At 46.9% G+C, this 20,062-nt stretch overlaps 1 protein-coding gene across 3 annotated transcripts in view; it reads right to left on the reverse strand.

Annotated features, from left to right (window-relative positions):
• TLN2 (talin 2) overlaps window positions 1-20,062 on the reverse strand; it is a 421,578-nt gene that overhangs the window by 336,769 nt on the left and 64,747 nt on the right. For all 3 annotated transcript variants that reach the window (XM_070421588.1, XM_070421561.1, XM_070421564.1), the window contains exon 2: window positions 6,667-6,761. The gene's annotated coding sequence lies outside the window, so the exon portion shown is untranslated. The remainder of the gene's footprint in view (window positions 1-6,666; window positions 6,762-20,062) is intronic.

Genomic DNA, 20,062 nt, shown 5'->3' on the forward strand with positions numbered 1-20,062 from the left:
AAAGGTAAATCACAAAACAAATGCCCGCCGTGTCAGACTGAACTTACTTGGATCAGAACGCTAATCTTCTCTTAGTAATAAAAATAAACTCTGTCCCAAGTTACGAAGTAATTAGCAGATCCCAGTGTCCCAGAGCACTAGCATCCAAATCCGTATGCGCTTCATCAGTAAACTCTCCCCGCCAACCGCACCCACTCCAGAGGGCTTTTGTGCTGCCTCTGATCTAGTAGTGAAATCACCAGGGCCACCTTCCAGATTTCTGAGTCATCCGCCCCACAGCAGGTCCAAGCAGCAGCAGCAGCAGCTGGATTGTGAACTCAAGGCAGCATAGCCCAAACCCTGCCCTGGAAATGCAGCTGCTGCACAAGGGTCTCGCCCTCCCTCCTCCCACCTCATTACTTTCCCTAACATCTTCATGCAATTGCCCTTTCGTCTCCTGGGAGCCGTGCAGCTGGCTGAAAGACACGCTGCCAAATGCAGTCCATGGGTGCAGGGATGCGCTCCAGCTACATAGCAGCAGCCACTTAACTGATTGCCTCTGCTCTCAGAAGGGCGTTTGAGAATATTTTTTTTTTCATCGTTCAAATATTTCCATTGAACAAAACATCTGGGGGAGACAGCTACTGTCCTAACTACTATGTGGTCTCCCTCAGAAGGCCCATGCCAAGCCCTGTGGCTGTTGTCAAGATGGTTTGTTTTAGAGGAGGGCCTCTTTGGAGCTTCCGCTTTTTCATTATCAGCATTTGCTGGAAATGAGTGGGGTTTTCACTCAGGGTGTACCCCTACCCGCACTCTCAGCAGTTCCAGGGCAAGGAGGGCAAGGCAGCCCCAGCTGACCCAGGAGGAAAGAGCTGCGATTGCTTTTGATAAATTTTGTTGCATCTACTCAACACTGAAGCCCACCAGGTAGGCTGCCCAGGAGCTCTATCCAGAGATAGAAAACATGACTTTTAAAGGAAAGAGCATAGATCAACTGAGGACTGGCACTAGAAATGGTTCTGGCCCAAAATAGAGGTCTGTTCTACGCACTCGGATGCAGAAATCTGTCAGACAGGGCACCGGCCGCTACACAGAGGAAGCCTGTTCCAAGGTGGGCAGGTCAGCAAAGCTTACCCCACAGGGAATTTTATCAGCCTGTTATCATCCTGTCATCATCCTCTCTCGTTAAATGCGAGACCTGCCACAGATGCCTGCCAAATGACAGAGAGGGACCATGACTCTGACTCGGAGAAATGCGCTTCTGACAAATGTCACGGAGTAATTCAGGGCGCCTGGGAGACCCTGGCCACAGACTGCCCAGCGTGGCCACAGCAAGTGTGCCGGAGAGCTTCCCTTTGAGCAAAAATGGAGGGAGGGGAACTGGCAGGAGAGGCTAGGGTTGCCATGGGCAGCAAGGAGCAGCCTCCAGCCTGACCCACATCTCCTCTCTCACATGCGCTTGAACAGAAGCGGCCGCCTCTGAGCATCTATCAACAACTCAGCACCACGGGGCACAAACAAGACCAGGAGGGAAGCAGGGACAAGGAGCCCTCGGAGAGAACCGGCCAAGTCCGGGGAAGCTTTGTGATGAGGTCTTGGAGGCTGAACCAAAGGACCAGAGAGGTTGTCCTGGCAACCCCTGCTGGTCAGAGACTTTGTTTGAAGCCCTCTGAACTCCAGACCTGAACCGGTCATATTTTTTAGAAGCCAGTATATATTCATTTAGTTTTCAAAGAAACAAAAATTGTATAGATTAACAACAGTCTGTGCTAGTGGAGGGTCCCCACACAGTTGTTGGGAATATAATTTATATCCTCTCCTAAAAGGTAGATTTTTAAAGGTAATATCTTTGGACCTTGAAATTCTACAGAAATTCCCACATGGTCTACAAATAAGTATTATAAAAATGCTCACTGCATTATTACCAAAAAGAAAAGAAAAGGCAAGGGGAGGGAGGAAAAGAAGCCCAGCTAGCAACAAGAAAATGAAAACGTGTGTAATGTAACTTTTCATGTAAAACATATGTAACAATTAATGCAAACAAGTAATATGCAGTCCTTCCACATGGGATAGGTTTATGTTAGCATGGAATCAATGTCTATGATATTAGTTTTTAAAATATGTTTCACAGAACATTGTTATACTATATTACTTTATTTTATAAAAAAATAAGCATGCTTTCTCACACACAAAGGGTCAGGAAGGCTTTATTTTTGGAGTTCTGATACCATCTTGGAAATATTTTTCCTTCTCTGCAAAAGCAAATGGGATTAATATAGTTTATTGTTCTTGAGCCAGGTAAGAGCTCTATCTGTGAGGAGGAGAAATAGAAACTGGCTAATTCCCAGCTGACGAGAAATTCCTTCAATTAGAAATCATGTTTTTTAGGCTTTTCTTTTTTAACAAAGAGAAACCTGCCTCTGCAGGTCCCAAGTGAGAAAAGAGCTGTGATTGGATGTCACCATGGACGCACAATTTCAGACAAGGAATAAAATGGATCAGAACCCCAGTTTACTGGCACTGAGCACGGACTGCAGGCCACAGCCCCAGCCCAGCTGCCCGGTGAGCAGTGCCGGTTCTGGGGTTGAGACATTTTGAATGACAGAGATTGACAGAGTTCTGCGGTGAGGCAGCGGCAGCAAGCAAGGCTGGCAGGACTGTATCTGAATACTGGTTAGGCCTGCATTTGAAGGGGGAAGGGGACTGTGTCTCTGTCCCCTGGCACCCTAAAATGTGTTACATTGTGATTGTTTTTAAAAAGATACAATCTGGTACAATGAGAGGAGCCAGTCCCAAGCCTGGCCTATAACATAGGCCGAGAGGCTGAAACTTTGGCAGAAGTTGCAGCACGAAGAATATTATGAGGGAAACTGCTTTCTTCCCTTTTTATAAATCTGTTCCCTTCATTTCCTTCTTTAAAAAAAATCAACAGGTTATAAATTACTTTTGTAACTTTGTAAAGTAAAAAGACATTTTAAAGAAATTCAAAGAAAACTTGTTATAGGACGGAATGTACTTTTTCTCCCATGACTGCAGATAACTGAAGGCCCCAGAGAGGAGGGTTTCTGACGTCCACAAACGGCTAGGAAGCACCTGCCGTGGGCTTACTTGTGAAGACTTGTCACTTGACCACTGTGATCGCCCTGTGCTTGTGCAGGGACCCACTAGCAGTGCCTATAATCCACTGCTCTTCAAACAGGCTGGATTTACTTTATTTTTTTATTGATTTCAGAGAGGAAGAGAGAGAGAGGGAGGGAGGGAAAGAGGGAGGGAGGAAAGGAGGAAAGGAGAGAGAGAGAGAGAGAGAGAGAGAGAATGAGAATGAGAGAGAATCATTGACCGGCTGCCTCCTGCATACCCCCTACTGGAGATTGAGCCCACAACCTGGATATGTGCCCTCACCGGGAATCAAATTGGGACTTCCTGGTTCATAGGTCGATGGTCAACCATTTAGCCACACCGGCCAGGCTAAGCTAGCTTTAAGTCAGCAAATGGAAGAAGGGAAATGACATAGTTGGGAAATTAAATTGTTGCATTCATTTAACAAAGATTTGAGCTCAAGGTTGAGGGCTGGGCCCTGGGATATAGGATGGATGAAACATAAACCTTGCCCTCAGTGAGTTCATTTCTACAGATGGAGAAATTGGCTTCAGACACGGGAAAAGAGCTCAAATGGAGGGAATTCAGCCAGGCACAGGTGGAACGAAGAATCAGTGGCCAAACTGAGTACACGGTGCCCTAAAAGCATCGCATCTAAAACAACTCTCGCTGCCAAGTACTAGTATTCTCCCTCCTTTCACTGTTGAGAAAATGGGCCCAGAAAAGAGAAGCTACTAGTCATTGTGCCTGTATGAGAGAAACTGAGGCACAAGTGCTACACCATGGAGCTGGGAGGTGTTTCCCATTCCCACCAGCTTTGGAGCCTGGACTCTGGGTGGAAGAGCAAGCATAACCCCTGAAGCCTGAAGCAGCAAAAAGAAGCTGCTTTTAAGATCTAATTCCATCCCAGTGTGGAGGTGCAGGCATGGATTTAGTAACACAGAGTCTGCATTCAGTGGAATAGCATGGTTCCTGTCATTGCCCAAAACGTAAGAATCAGAGTGCACATGGTGCCACAGGAGCCTAGCTCTGTGGGTTCAACTTGATTCTGCATTGGGTGCAAAGTGGCTCAGGATACACATGAAGCCAAAATCGAGGCGCCTAACTGAAAACCCCGAGAAGAGCATATCTGATGCAGAATAGACCAAATAACCCTGAGCACAGCGAGGTTATTTGGAGATTGTCTTTGATAAAGAAATCCCACAGAGTGGCCAGAAAATGGCTTTCAGGGGTGAGGGAAGAGATCAACCAAAGGACTTGCATGCATGCATATAAGCATAACCAATGGACACAGACACTAGGGGGGTGGGGGCGTGTTCTAGGGGTGGGGGTGGCTGTGGAGAGGTCAATGGGGGGAAAAGGAGACATATGTAATACTATATGTAACACTTTAAACAATAAAGAATTTAAATAAATAAATATAAATAATAAAAATCACAGCATAAAATTAAAAAAAAAGAAAGAAAGAAAATGGCTTTTAGAACACACTGAATGAACCGGACCCCTCGGCTTCTGCCTCCCAGCGATGAGGACCAAGCTGGCTCGCAGGACCCACCGGCAGTAATCACAGTCCCCGTGCAGAACTGTCCCTGGGAGGCTGGCTGGGGCAGCAGAGCTGGGGTAAGAAGTTGGCCTCCAAAATGAACACACACTTTTCTCTTCCCTGTTCATCTTTGCCCACATTGACCAAGCTCATCCCTTAATTCAAGGGGCTAAAGTGCCACAGAAACAATACTTTAGAGTTGACACAACAGGGAAGACTCATACCCCAGGGTATAAATGGGGGTGGAGGGTGGAGACAGAAGGAAATAACAGAAATAATCAGCCACCCTGGGCCCGACAGACAGGCTGAACCCCTGACCCTGACTGTACCTGCTGTGTGACCCCGGGTGAATTACCTCACCCCCGACCTCAGTCTCGTCCTCTGTAAAACAGTGACAACCTGCCTAATGGGCTGTGGGGAGGTTTAAAGCACAAGACCCTGTGTCAGGCACTTTGCCCAGTGCCTCATATGTTTTAAGTACTCCATAAATGGCTGTTAAAACTATTAACTACTCAAGGGGAGACTTCAGTTGGCTTCTTATGAAAACTGAAACCGACTTTTGAAAGGTCTGACGGCAGCAATGCCACGGGGCCGAGCCTGCAGCCACACACAGGTGTCTCAGGAGAACCACCCAGGCCCGTTCCCTGCCTGGACTCAGCACACCTCTTTGGCAGGGGTGCCTGGGCTCCTCACTCTGCCTGCTCTGAGGTTTCTGTGGTCAGTTCGCAGCTGCCAGCATGGTCTCTCTTCTCCACACCCCACTGAAGTGCCGCATCAGCCCGACTGACACAGCCTACTCTTAGGAACAAAGAAAACACCTTCAGTCTTTTCAGAAATACTGACGTATGGAGTAGCCACACTGTAGAGACCCCCACAGGATTTCATCTCATAAATCTAAAAAGCACATTATTTAAGGTAGAATTTCATTGACAAAACCACAACCTACAATAACATGAGGTACAAGCCCACAGACACAGGTGTGAGTAACAGGCTCCCATACTTTCCAGCCAGGCTCATGTTCCAGACCACTCAGCCTCATGCTGCTGAAGCCAGACACAACCCCACTGGGTCTCTTGGCGGCTTTACCAATACACAGCTCAGGCAGTTCACCAAGAGCCACACTCAAGGCCACGTCTCATATGCATCAGGAGGCTTAGACCTTCCTTCTCCAAGTGTGATCTACAAACTGGCAGCATGGGCATCACCCGGGGCTGGTTAGAAATGCAGACTCTCAGGCCCCACCCAGACCTACCCAATCAGGACCTGCATTTTAAAATACCTCCAGATGACACTGCTTTAGAGCATTTACAACAGTCTACCCAGACAGACTTGTGATAATTTGTTTAGGTTTCTACTCGACCTTTTTCTTTCCTCATGGAAATTCCATGACAACACAGACTGTGCCTATCATAGCCACTGGCATATAATGCTCAAACAGTCATTGGCTGGCTGGTTGAATGGTTGGATGGTTGGGTGGATGGATGGTTGGTATACCAAGTGACTGAAGAGACCTATCCTGTTGTAAATGCAAAGAAAAAAATGCAAGCAAGGGTCTAGGGAGAGAATACCTGGGATTGGGGGGGAAGATGTCTTTAAACAAGGCCATTAGATAAGGCCTCTCTAAAAAGGGTTGGCATTAGGGGTTGCATTAGGACATATCTTGATGAATGAGGAGGAACATGCTGGAGAAGATGATAGCAGGCAGAGGGAACAGCACCTGCACTTGCCCCCTAAAGAGACTTTACCTATAGGCCAGTAAACAGAGAGAATCATGTCTGGCTCTCGCGGTGGAACAAAGAAGCTCCAAGGAGGCAGATTCAGAAGGCCCCATGAAGATCATGACTGCTGGGGGCAGAAAGGCTGTGTCTGCAGTCACAGCTGCCTCGCCAAGGCTCTGGGAGCTTGGTGTGAGGGAGGCTGGCTGTAGAGGGAGGCATCCATCAGCTGCCCTGGTTGGACTTTGCGGCTGCTGGCCACAACCCCTCCAGCCTCAGATTCCACTGGTCTACAGTTGCTTGCAAACTAGAAACATGGAGATTACTTACTGCTTTCAACAAGTCAATCCAGGAACTTGTGGGTAGGGTAGCCCAGCATCCAAGGGTTCAGGAGCCCAATCCAGATGTTACCCTGCAGCAGCACACTGGCAAGGAAGAGAAATGACAGGTGTTAGTGCAGGGGAACACATTAGCAGGTGACCAAGATTCTCCCAACACTGAATGACACTGAGGGGGTTTGGATTATAAAAAGGGTGAACAAGGGAAATGTTAAGGTGGGGTAAACGATCTTGGGGCACCGTGCAGTGACGCAGCTGGCAACCCTCGGCTTCCAATCTCAGGAGAGGTACCATCCTGCTACCAGCGGCTCCAGAGCAGCCTCTCTGCCAATTCCACAACGTGGAGTCCAGACATAGGGCTGCAAAGTGCCCTTGGAGATCATCAGGCCCAACCCCTCTCTTTACAGATGTCAAGAAACAAGACTCAGAAAGAAAACAGGCCTTGTCCAAGATCAGCAGCGAGTAATGGCAAGTTCAGGAATGGAATCCAGAACCAAGTCCATAAAGCTTAAATTTACCTGTAAATTACCTTCCTTAATAAAACTCAGTTTCTAAATAAATGTTATTCTTACTCTGTCTGGCTCTTAACTGAGAAGAAGAGACAAGGCAGCCTGCAGTTCCAAATCTTAGCCATTCCCCTAGTTCCCTCTTCGTAATCCCCAAAGACTTTCAACAGCCAAACTGAAACTCCTGGTTTTCTTCACAAACAAAATTTTTAAAGAGCAAAAGAACAAAAACCCCAGAATTGTTCGCATTTGACTACAAGAAGAAACTAAAAACTTTTGAGAAAAAAACCAAAGACCTAAAAATTCTTAATTTATGAGATATAAAGAACAACACAGACCGAAATGAAAGCTCCTTTTGCATACATTAGGGTTCCAGACCCTGAAAACCAGACTGCCCCCCCCCCCTCACCCCAGGAAATAGTACATTTCAAAGAGGCATGGGTTAAGACAGTGGTCAAGGGTCATTTTGTTAAAATGAAATGTATGATCCAAATGAGAATTCTCTAGGAAATGTCTTCTGATTATGATTTCTTAAAATTAATCTTCATCTAATTATATATTTAAACCATAATCATTAAATAGCTGCCTCTTCCGCTGGGGTTCTAGGTCCAGCTGAGCCTGACAAGTTGAAGCAACTGTGGGCAGATGGCATCTAGCCCCTTGGTCAACTCACCTGTAACAGGAAGATGGACAGGATAAAACTCAGGTATCTCTCAGCTAGGGAATCCCACAATTCCCTTACATGGCTGAGCAAAGCTGAAAGTCCCTCACATTAAGTCAGCTTATAGAAAGCATAACGACTCGCCCACTTTGAAGAAGTGAATGTCCCTTGTTATAAATTTAAATTGCCATATCTCTTAGGAAATAACTACGAGGTTGGTGTAACAATAGTTGTATTTTGTTTCCAGGGAGTTAGCTGCAGCATTGACAAATCTGTCCCCACCCTCACTAAATGGGCATTTGGATCTGTTTCCGCAAAGATCCATTATATTTCTAAAGCAAAAGGGTTTCTTTTGCATAAAGTGGAATTTCATAAAGTGGAATTTCGGCAGTGAGGTCATCTGTTTTGAAACTACAACAACCATTCCAATTTTTTCCTCCACTTGAGCATTCTAGTTACTCTGGGTCAAGCAAGAGAAGGAGACGTAGGTTTCAGAGAAAATGCAAAGCCTGCTAGGCCACCCACAGCATAATCAGGGATTCCACCCTGGTAACTTCCGGCTCATTTCCCTTTCAACAGTGAGGCACGCTCAGAGGTAAAAAGTCAATGCAGACTCACACAGAAGCGGACCAAACACGTTTCAAGAAATCTCCAACGGCCTCAAGATTCACTTAAAAACAAACACACACAACCTACCACAATGGCCACATTATTCCTTATCCTTATGGGGGAAGAGGGTCCACAAATTTCCCTGGAAATGTGATGGACCCTCTCACCCCAAAGAACGAAATGCCTTCAGCTTCAAAAGGTTTGTGAGCCACCTGAAATTTCTCTCTGTGCCTCTGGTTAAGGACCCCTGCTTAATTAAAATGTTATAAGGAGTCCCCTTTTATAATTCTCTGAACATTCTATAACCCCTTTGTAAATGGGACTGTGCATGGAAACCCCATGAACAAAGTGATCCACTAGTGCAGGGACCAGTGAGGACATGGGCTTCTTGCAGCATTTATGGTGGAGAAGTATGACTAGCAAGGCTGACAACTGCTGGGGAGCCTGTGCTTCTCTTGGGATCCTTTGCATAACAGTTTCAACAGGGAGCCTCCCAAAGCTATGTTTATACTTGGTGCTCAATTTCCAAAACTTATATATGTATATGTATGTATATATATATATATATATACACACACACACACACACACACACACACACACATATACTAGAGGCCTGGTGCACGAATTCGAGCATGGGTGGGGTCCCTTGGCCTGGCCAGCGATGGGGGCCAGCCAGCCAGGGAGGGACTGCAGGAAGGCTCTAGGGAGTGTCCAGCCTTCTCGCCCAGTCCCAATCAGCTGGACCCCAGCAGCAAGCTAACCTACCAGTCAAAGCATCTGCCCCCTGGTTGTCAGTGCACATCATAGCAACTGGTCGAGTGGTCAACTGAACCGTCGAACACTTAGCATATTACGCTTTTATTATATAGGATTGTTTATGAATGCATATATAGGTAATAAAAATAACTGCAAGGACTGGTTAAAACAAAAAGTTGGAAACACTCTTTACTTCAGAGGGAATGGGGGAGAATCTAAGGTATTCATAGTGTTGATTTCTTAATTAGGTGTTGGCTTTACAAATGTTCTTTTTAACTTTGCAAATTATACCTATATATGCATATATATAATCTGCCAGAGTAAAGCAATTAAAACAAATGACAGATGCATGTCAGTGACCCGGGCCTCCAAGAGTTCTCAGCCCCAATTTAAGACACACCAGTAACTCTGTAGAGTCCTGTGCTGATCAAGGGGTGGGTCCTGACAGGGAACAGTTACAAGCTCTGGCCCCAGGGGCACCGTCTATAAATAAACTTCGTTTTTAAAAGTCCACACCCTGGGACAGTCCTGTGCTCTGGGCTGAGGCCATAGTGACCTCTGATGCCTCCCGTCACTGTGGGAATAGCCGGTGTTGGGTTTCGAGAACCCATTGGTCTTTCCCCATACACGCCCTGCAGGGCTATTTCCTGTGGCACATTCTGTTACGGTGAACAATAATCACTGAGTCTTCTTAAACAGCTAAGAAAGGAGCAATGGCCCAGACACTTCTGCAGAGTTCAGATGAACGTCTGGGCATCTCCTTCCTCAGGTGGATACAGGCTGGGGTTTCTTACGTCTTCTCTGTCAGGTGCCTCATCAGTATCTTCCTTTGGAGAGTTCTGCTCATTCAGTGATTGGTCAAGTCATTCACTGGCCAGAAAATCAGGTGAGGTGTATGGAGACATGACCAGTATGTCTCAATTCCTAGGCCTTGCCACCTACTTACCAATAGTATCTTGACCAAATAAGGAAAGTATTTCTTCTTTCCTAATAATTTGAGCAAGAGTATGCCCAATTATTAAGGAAAAGACTTTTTTGTGTGTAATCTCAGTAGCAGACAAAGCTGTCATTTTTATTTTTAGTTGCAACAGCCAAACATTGACACCATGACATCAAACGTTTTTAATCTGATTTTGGATAGCCTGCACCATACCCTGTGCTGGACCCATGCATAATGTGAAACATAAAGGAAATACTGTAGCCTGGTCAGTGTGGCTTAGTGGTTGAGCGTCGACCCATGAACCAGGAGGTCATGGTTCGATTCCAGATCAGAGCACATGCCCGGGTTGTGGGCTCCATCCCCAGTAGGGGGTGTACAGGAGGCAATCGATGATTCTCTCTCCAATCATTGATGTTTCTATCTCTCCCTCCCTCTCCCTTCCTCTCTCTGAAATCAATAAAAGCATATTTTTTAAAGGAAATATTGTAGTCCTTTATCTCTTGCTAATGGTCTCTTCTATTCTAACACAAGTCTGTAGTTAAAAAAAATTAAAGGCAAAAGCCAAATTAAAAATGCAGACCCACTCTCCAATATCACCTTCAAAGTAAAACATCCCCCTGGACACTGCCATCTCTGCCGAGTTCAAGATGGGCATGGCTTTCCTGTGTGCGCGTGAATGAGTCTGTGTGAGTGTCAGTGTGTGATTGTGTGTCAGTGTGATTGGGTGAGTGTGTGAACATGAGTGTGTCCATGAACTTTCACGGGAGTGCACACACGCACATGCAAGCCCAATGTTCCTCTTGATTGACTCTAAACAATAGCTTACAGGGAAACCATCAGTAAGGACTCAGGAAAAGTGCAAGCCTGCCAATTCCAGAAGGACAAAGGGCTTCAGAAACTAACATGGGAACAAAATGATCTCATGCCCCTTTCCCAGTGAGACTGCGCCTAAGTGGGATCCTTCTCGCATTCGACTGCTCACTTCCAGGCAGTCACTGCTCCCACCCTAGGGGACCGTTTGGGAGGATGGCCAAGCCAGGAAACAGATTCCAGAGGTAGGTTTTGATGTTTAACCCAGGCAATCCACAGACAGGACTCCTCAGCCCAGGACAGGGCTGAAATTCCCTGTGAGAAGTGAGACCGTGGCTTATGCTAAGGGCATTAATCACTCTGACCAAAAGCTAGTTCTTTCATGAGGATAGGGAACATCTGGCCCGCGGGCCATATGGCCCGAGAAATCATTTGGACGGGCCCTGCCACAGCATTAGGGGTAGGTTAATGAAACCTTTGACCAAGCAGAATAATTTTTAAGTTGATAACTTTGTATGGCCCACGAATTATGTTCTAAATATCCAAATGGCCCTTGGTAGAAAAAAGGTTCCTCTCCCCTACTTTAAATCAAGGGCCTGGGTCGGGGCTGAAAGTGGTCCTTCCGATAACAGGCTTGCATCTGGGGCACTAGACTGTGCTAAACTTTAATTCCTACTGGTTCTCAGAGCCTGGGAGAACACAGGCAGGAAAGGCCCCAAGCCCCAGGCCTTATGGTGCCTCCTCCCCATTATCACAGCAGTGCAATGGGAGTGTGGCATTCAACCTAAGGGGATCGGTGGGTCACATGAATGAGCTCTGTAGGTAGCTCTGCTCCTACATCCAATCATTTGCCCCCCTTCATTTATTCGATATACACTCAAGTGCCAGGCTCTGTGCTAAGTGCTGGGAGAGGAAAAAGGTGGTACCTTTTAAGGTCAAAAAGTTTTGCAGACACCCCACCCCCACCCCCACCCCCACTGCCACCAGCCCCAACACATACACACAATAGTTGTACTTCTGGTATCCTTAGAGAGGGGAGATGTCAAGACAAAAAAGCTCTTAAATGAATTAGTTTTTAGTTAATCTCAATAGCCCCTACATACATTTTTTAAATAGTGAAAAATATTTCCAGGGCATTATTAATTTATTCTATAGGCAAATACTAGATATACACAGATTAATAACTTCAACACAATAAAATGGTCTGTATTCTGCCCCAAACTGGTTATGCAAACTGGGGGTGCAAATAAACTACTATATCCTATATAATAAAGAGCTAATATGCAAATAGTCATCATGCCCTCACACCCTCGTGCCTGGGCCAGGGGACCTGAGGCCGGGTGACCTGAGACCGTGCCCCCTACCCGGCAGGGCTTGACGGGGGACCTGAGGCTGTGTCCCTCACCTGGTGGGGCTTGATGGGGGACCTGAGGCCGCACCCCCCCACCCAGCAAGGCTTGATGGGGGACCTGAGGCTGTGTTCCCCACCTGGTGGGGCTTTACAGGGAACCTGAGGCCGCACCCCCCGCCCAGTGCTGGGCCGGGATACCTGAGGCTAGGCCTCCCACCCTGCAGGGTTTGACAGGGGTGGGGCTGGCCGGGTCCAGGTCTCGCATGATTTCGAGGCGTGCAGGTGGGCGGGGACTTGACTCTGGGTCCCGCGGTGCGCCCCAGACTCTGACAGGAGGGAGATTTTCATATACATTTTTACTAATTTTCTTTCATCTCTGATACTTCTATTATAGAGAAAGGGCAAATAGCAATATTGAAATATTTCCTCTAATTCCCTTTTAATGTGCACGAATTTCGTGCACCAGGCTACTAGTCTATACAATAAAAGCCTAACCGACCTTTACGGTGGGACAACTGGAACAACTGGTTGCTATGATGTGCGCTGACCACCAGGGGGCAGACACTCAACACAGGAGCTGCCCCCTGGTGGTCAGTGGGCTCCCAACAGGGGGAGTACCTCTCAGCCAGAAGCTGGGCTCACAGCTGGCGAGCACAGCTGTGGTGGCAGGAGCCTCTCCCACCTCCGCAGCAGTGCTAAGGAGCAGCAAGCCAAGCAGTAAGGACCAAGCAGGCAGGCGGTAAGGAGCGAGGGGTCCCAGACTGCGAGAGGGCACAGTCCGGGCTGAGGCACCCCCCCACACACACACCCTGTGCATGAATTTTGTGCACTGGGCCTCTAGTATAAGTATATATTTGTCATACTTAGAGGCTATAGTGTTTCAAATAAACTTTAAGTCACCTGTGAGGATAGGAAATATTTAAGTAAGCCCTAACCTGCATCACCTCCCACAGCCGGGTGGTGACATAGCTACTACCCCAACAATAACCCCGTATTCATTCCCTCTGCAGGGAAACCCCACCACCTCACCTCCATCCTGTCCCAGAGCCCTCTCTTCTCTCATCTGTCTCAGCTTGGAGCTCCTTGAGAGCAAGGTCTTCCCTTTCCTGCTGGCACCCCTAGACCTTTCACACAGCACCCAGTGAATTTCCAGTAAGGAAAGAGAGAGAAGGTGAAAGATGATTCTTCTATATGGAGGACTTTGCAGGTAATGAAAACAAATAAGAGAGATTGGGGAAAAGGAAGGGTGTGATTGGACCTTCTTCCAAATCCAGCATAACTCCATGATTTCACATTCAGGAATAAAGATATTTCACATTCTATAATAAAGATATGAGAAAAAATTCGACAGTCTTCCCGAAGTTCCAGCCCACATGAGCAGCCCGGCTTCCCCCATCAATCAGTCTGACAGCAGCAGAAAGACGGGAATCAGACTCAAAGGTGTTCACGCTCTTTTTTTTTTTTTTTTCTTTCAATCCTTACTCCAGGGTATTTTTACCATTGATTTTTAGAGTGGAAGGGAGGGAGGGAATAAGGGGGGAGGGAACAAGAGAGGAGTGGGGGGAGAAGGAGGGAGAGAGAGACACATCAGTTGGTTGCCTCCCGCGTGTGCCCCACCAGGGCTGGGGATCAAACCTGCAACCCTGGTACAAGCCTTTGACCAGGAATTGAACCTAAGACCCTTCGGCACATGAGCCGACTCTCTAACCACTGAGCCCACATGCCAGGGTTCTTTCTTAGGCCTTTCCTTTCTGTGCTCCTTACAGTACTGCCTTTCCTACTGCCTTTCTTCCTTCTCCCCTGCACTCGGGATACGGCTCTAATTTCTTACTTCGGGATAGGAGGCCCTGTACCCCTAGACCTGCACCTGATCTCCCCTGACTCAGCCTCTTCCCATAGACATCCCCCCTTCCCCCACGAACCACAAACCAGTCCCAAGAGTGTGTCTGAGATTCTCCCCACCCCACGCACCACATCCTGTCTTCTACTTACCCACTTGGAAATCTGTGCCCAAGTCATTCCTCCCAGCAAAGTCCAACCTCCTCATCTGACGTAAATCTACCTTCCCCCCCAAACCCAGATCACACCTCTGGCCTCCACGCCGACCCCTCTGGTCATCCCACCAAATAGTCTTCTCTTCCCCTACATGCCCTGAGAGAGACCTCGTACCAGAGAATGGGGCTTCTGTGTGCCCTCACCATCCCCAGACTGAGCTCCTGGGAGGCAAGGATGCCACCACCTTTATTTTTGTACCCTAGGTGGCATCCTACGTAAACCTTGGCAACAACAAACCTTGGCTTAGTGTGTCAAGGTGCAGGTCTAAGGATGGCTCTCTGGAATCAAATCAAGCACACAAACTGCCTGAACAAGAGGACAGATTTTTGTTGGGGGGTGTTTTGTTTTTGTTTTGGGGGGCTTTTTTGCACACCGCACCAATACAAGTATTCCATCACATCAGTCCATCTGTCAAGACACCATGTCCCAAGGGACGAACAACCAGACTTCCTCAGCAAACTCCACGCTCCTCCGGGAGCGACTGAAGAAGCCCGTGACCTCGGGACGCACAGGCACGCTTTTCCATAGGAAGGACACTGCTTCTGGATAAGTAGCCTGGCTAAAGGAATGCAATTTATAAATTCCCGCTAAAGCCATATATTTCTTTTGAGACAGATCGACCCACATGCTTTTTCTTCTGATTCATTGCCTGTGTTATGTGGGTCTAGAATTTAGACAATTCCCTATGGTCAGAAAATGCATGTGCTCATGACCAGATAGACACGGCAATGTTGTTAATGCTCGTCCCAGATCAGTCTGCTTAAACGCGCCAAATAAAATAAGAAATATTTGACCCCAGTAAAGAAGCCTCTGGAATCTCCCTCCTCCATCCCTCCCCCCCCCCCCCCCCCCCCCCCCCGCCCCCAAACACAAATGTTTCTCATTTGGCCCAAGCTGTTTCAATTACATGCCAAGAAAAGACAAAGAAAAACCCCACTACTACCCATTCCTGCTTTCATGAAACGTTATAAATTATCTTTATTACATCATATAGTGAAGTTGCCTCACAAAAGGTGATGCTGACAAATGGCTGCAGGAGCCTTTCCTCGGGGACAACTTTATTTGTAGGTGTTCCTTTGGCTGGCTTTTTTTTTTTTTTCCTTCAGAAACCAGAAGGCAGGAGGATGTGTCCCATCTGAAGCCCTGATGTTCGTTTCTAAAGAGCTGTCAGGAACATCAACATCTAAAAAACAACTCCTTTGTGACATGAAATAATTTCAGAAACAAAAAAATGACTGGAGGAAGTACCTTCATCTCCCCATCGAAGTAAGTCCCAACTATGAAGGGACAGCAGTAGTTTAAATTATAATACTGACCCCATAGGCCAACCGACTTGTCACCTTCCTGTGGTGAGGCAGTTCAAGGAAACTTATTCAGCATGCTACCCCCTCTGGCACATTTCTTAGATTAGGCAAATTCTTAGGTAACAGGCATAAGCCCTGAGGGTCCCACAGCTGCAGGAGACTCATCCTCTTTTCTGTTTTGGTTACAGACTCACACTCCAGAATGAAGACAAAAGCTTTCCCATAAAAACCAAAGGAAGGGAGAAAAACTTGAAGAGCTTGAATTCTTAAAGGCTAGCCAACCTTTACTATTATTGGCCATTCTTCCTCAAGTCCGCTCTGGTGGTGGGGGTGTGAAGTTATCCAAGATTCTACACCAAAGATGTCTGTTTTCAAGGCCTCCCAGCAGAATCCCACCAGACAGAGTGGTGGACCACCTGGCACTGGGAAGCCCTTCACAGCAAGCATGAGCTTTCCCTCTGTTATTGGTGAAGTTCTCCCTTCTAGCTTAAATTCATGTCGTGCAAGTTTTGCACTTATTCAATATGTGCATCCTTTCTTTCACACTAAAATAACCTGTGCTTCCAAATCCCTTGTGTAAAACGAAGGCTCCAAAGAGAGTCTCGGGTTTATCGGGTTCACCACCCAGCACTTCACCTCTGTCCAGGAAGCAGGAATCTTGGCTCTGCCCTTCCTCCTACAGATGAGAAACCTGCCGCCCGAGTGTTTGGAGACTTGACCAAGAGAGATGCAGGCAGCCCAGGTGTAGAACACAGGTCTCCAGCAGCTCAGTCTGGGGCTTTTCATCCCTTTGCACCCGTCAGTTCACAGCCCCTCCTTAACTCATAAGGTCATGATCCCCATTAACATCTGCTCCCACATCTGCTCTAGGTTTAAGTTGATGAGTGTCCTCTCCTGAGCTTAGCACAAAGTTCACAAAACGGAGGCCTCATTCTTACGCGGTTTCAGATTCCTAAGATCTCCTTGGCCTTTGGAGTATTTTCACTCCTCACCCATTAGCTAAAATTAAAAGTACGAGCTGCTGCCCTGGCCCGGTGGCTCGGCTAGTTGGAGCATTGTCCCGTACACCAAAAGGTTGAGGGTTTGATTCCCCATCAGGGCACATATCTAGGTTGTGAGTTCGACCTCCGGTTGGGGTGCATATGGGAGGTAACCAATCGATGTTTCTCTCTCTCTCCCCTCTCTCTCTCTCTCTCTCTCTAAAGAAACATCCTTAGGTGAGGATTTTAAAAAAAAAGTACAAGCTGTTTAATGGAGACAAGTCATCAGCATCCAAAATCTAAAAGGAAAACTGAAATCAATCTATTCGAGGGAAAGCTGTCATCCCAAACACAGTGCAATTCAATTTAGAATGGTGTTGGCCATTTTCCTAGAAATGACCTTTGAGCCAGTGTTATCTACTATAAGAGCTGTAGTGACCACTGTTTTGGCTGTATATCTCACATTTCAAAGCAAAAGGGGAAAGGGGCCAGGCTCATATAAAAGTTTATGAATTCCAGGGGACATCATACTCCTCTAAAGCATTGATTGATCCTCAATAGGGAGCCATTTGCCCCCCTCAGAGGGCCCCGGGCAACATCTGGGGAGATTTTTGCTGTAGTGGCATCTAGAGGACAGAGAGGCCAAGGAGGGCACTAAACATCCTGATGCACAGGGCGGGCAGTCCCACCACAGAGAATCGCCCAGCCCAAATTGTCCACGGCGCCAAGGCTGAGAGCCCTTCCTTAAAGCAGGAAGCAGGAAGAACTCTGGGGCAAAGGCCCGAGTCCTCATTCTTCCCCTCGTGGGCTGCTTGGTGTGGACAGAGCACCTGAATTCCTGGGTCTCTGCTTCACTGCCACAAATGGGGAGGTGGGTCTGCTTTAGAGATTCTGCAACCTCTGAACTAGATTCAACCATTACTTCTCAAAGCCTCCCTGAAAGTAGGCCTCCAAGCCTGGAGCCACTGTCTCTCACCCTCGCAGCCTGGAGCAGGGCATCCCCGCAGCCTCCTCTCAGCCCGGTCCCATTTCCCCTGGAAGGAGGAGCAGTGCTGAAAGCAACTTGTTTCTCCACATCACCACCCACCAAACAAGTCTCCGGTGACCTCCCAGGCCACAGAAAGGAGAAGCTGAGAGAGTTCCTGGGCTCTGTGACCTCCTCTCAACTCTAAATTGATCCGATGCAGTCAAGACACTAAGGACAGAAATGGCAACTTCATTCTGAATTCTGTATTCTGCTATGTAAAAATGGGTAAGCAGAAGGAAAAAAGGTAGCTTTACAATAAAACTTTAGAAAAACAGCATGACTGCCACCTGCATTCAATAACAAACAGTACTCCCCACCCCGCTCCTCAGTTTCAGTTACCCGAAATCAACCACGGTTCAACAACATCAAATGGGAAAATTTGAGAGAGAGAGGGAGAGAGAGTCCACATTTCATATACCTTTTATCATAGTATGTTATTATAATTGTTCTATTTTATTAGTTATTGTTGTTAATCTCTTACTATGACTAATTTGTAAGTTAAACCTTATCCCAGTTATGTATGCATTGGAAAAAAATAGTATATATAGGGTTCGTACCATCACCAGTTTCAGGCATCCAGGGGGGTCTTGGAACACATCCCCCACAGATAAGGGGGGACTACTGCATATGGTTTTTGCATTTTTATAATACTGGGCAACCATAAATCAGCTCACCACCCCAGCTTAGGGGGAGATCAGTACTGAAGCCATTGTCCCATGGACAGAGAAAACATGCTACCACGTTGCCACTCCCAAAACCGTCTCTACTGGCTCCAGCTGTGTGCACAACTGCCAGGAAAGAGCCCAGCTTAGCTGAGAGGCTGACCCCTCCATGTACAACCCATGGTCTCAGAGCCACAGAACCCAGGAGCCGTTTTACAAGTAAAATTCTCATTTTCAGGTAAAGGAAAATAACTTGTCTGCCTGGGGGGAAAGGTTAACATCAAAGACTCCATAAACTCATCATTGTTTACTGATGTGCACACTTTCACTCTTCCTCTGAATCCCGAGCGTAAACCACCTGCCCGGCCATGCGGCACAGGAATCCCATCGTCTCCGTTACACCCAAGGCCATGGGTTCTCCAGATCCCGAGCAGCTAGGACAGAGCAGCTGGCTAATGGGAAAAGTGGGAGAAGACGCCTAAAAGAGAAATGAGAGGGAAGTGGAACTTCTAAGGCTAAAAGGCAACAGCACACACCCCTGCTAAGAACTAAAGTTTAACACATTTCATTTGCCTCAAAAAAACAACAAAAATACCCTACCAAAATAAACACACACACACACACACACACACACACACACACACACACACCACAATACCACCCACTGACAAGTTTCCTAGTACATCTATCAAGCAAATGGGACCGGAAATCCAAATCATTTAAGGGGGAGAAACAGACTAGTGAAACTCTGCAGATGGCAAGAGAGGGTTAATGTCCTGGAGCAAGGCTTCCTCTCAGCAAGTACAAATCCGAAATCATAATAAAGATGCTGAAGGATTTAGTCATGAGCCCTCCCCTCCGCCATCAGAAGGAATGGCAAAAATGCAGAGTGAGTGCTGGGAGCCAGAACAATTCCATTTTCCTTCTAACTGTGCACAGAATTTGCATTTAAAATGAGCAGTTCATCGGGCCTTCTAAGAATGCTTGATATTTGGCTGCTAAGAATAAAAGTGATCCTCCATAACATCAAATTTCTAATTACTTAATTGCAATAGAAGTATCTGGGTTCCCGAGTAGACTGAAGAACACTTCTAGCTAATTGTATCTTTCCATGTCAGGTGTAACTTAAAATATAGTCAAATAGAGACAACTCTTAAAACATAGTTAAACCACATTAACAAAAAGAAACAAGGATAAAAAGGTGCGTCCCTGGAGGTGACTAAACTCAAACTTTGCTTTCTATATAATTTCACATTTGCAAGGAAAGTAGTACAGGAAATAAAGATTCGCATGAGAACTAACGAGAAAACTATTAGGAAAGGCTTTTTTTTTATTCAGCAACTCAGCGTTGAGTGCCAACCAACCGTGAGAAGCCTGGCAGGGGAGCGTGATGGAGGCGGGGAGCCCAATGGCCGGAAAATGCATGAGAGGCTGCCCAGCCAGGGAGGTGACTGCTGATACCACAGGACCTGTAAATTAATAACCCTGATTCTTAGCACCCGTATCCCAAAAAGCAACTGGAATGTGATTTTTGAAGGAAGGGAGAAAAGAAGGGAGGGGGTTCCTGAGGGGAATACCAGCGAGCGCCTCCCAACTCCTCAGCACCAGAGGTGGGGGCAGAGAGAGGGGAAGTTGGTGGGTGGCTTTCACCTGGCTCCCACAGAGGCACTGTTTTAAGCGGTTTATTAAATACACAAGAGCTTTTATCTTCTTTACTCACTAATA

The sequence above is a fragment of the Myotis yumanensis genome, unplaced genomic scaffold (genome assembly GCF_028538775.1).
Source record: "Myotis yumanensis isolate MYYU_CA2020_CCGP unplaced genomic scaffold, mMyoYum1.0.hap1 SCAF_1, whole genome shotgun sequence".
Taxonomy (NCBI): Eukaryota; Metazoa; Chordata; class Mammalia; order Chiroptera; family Vespertilionidae; genus Myotis; species Myotis yumanensis.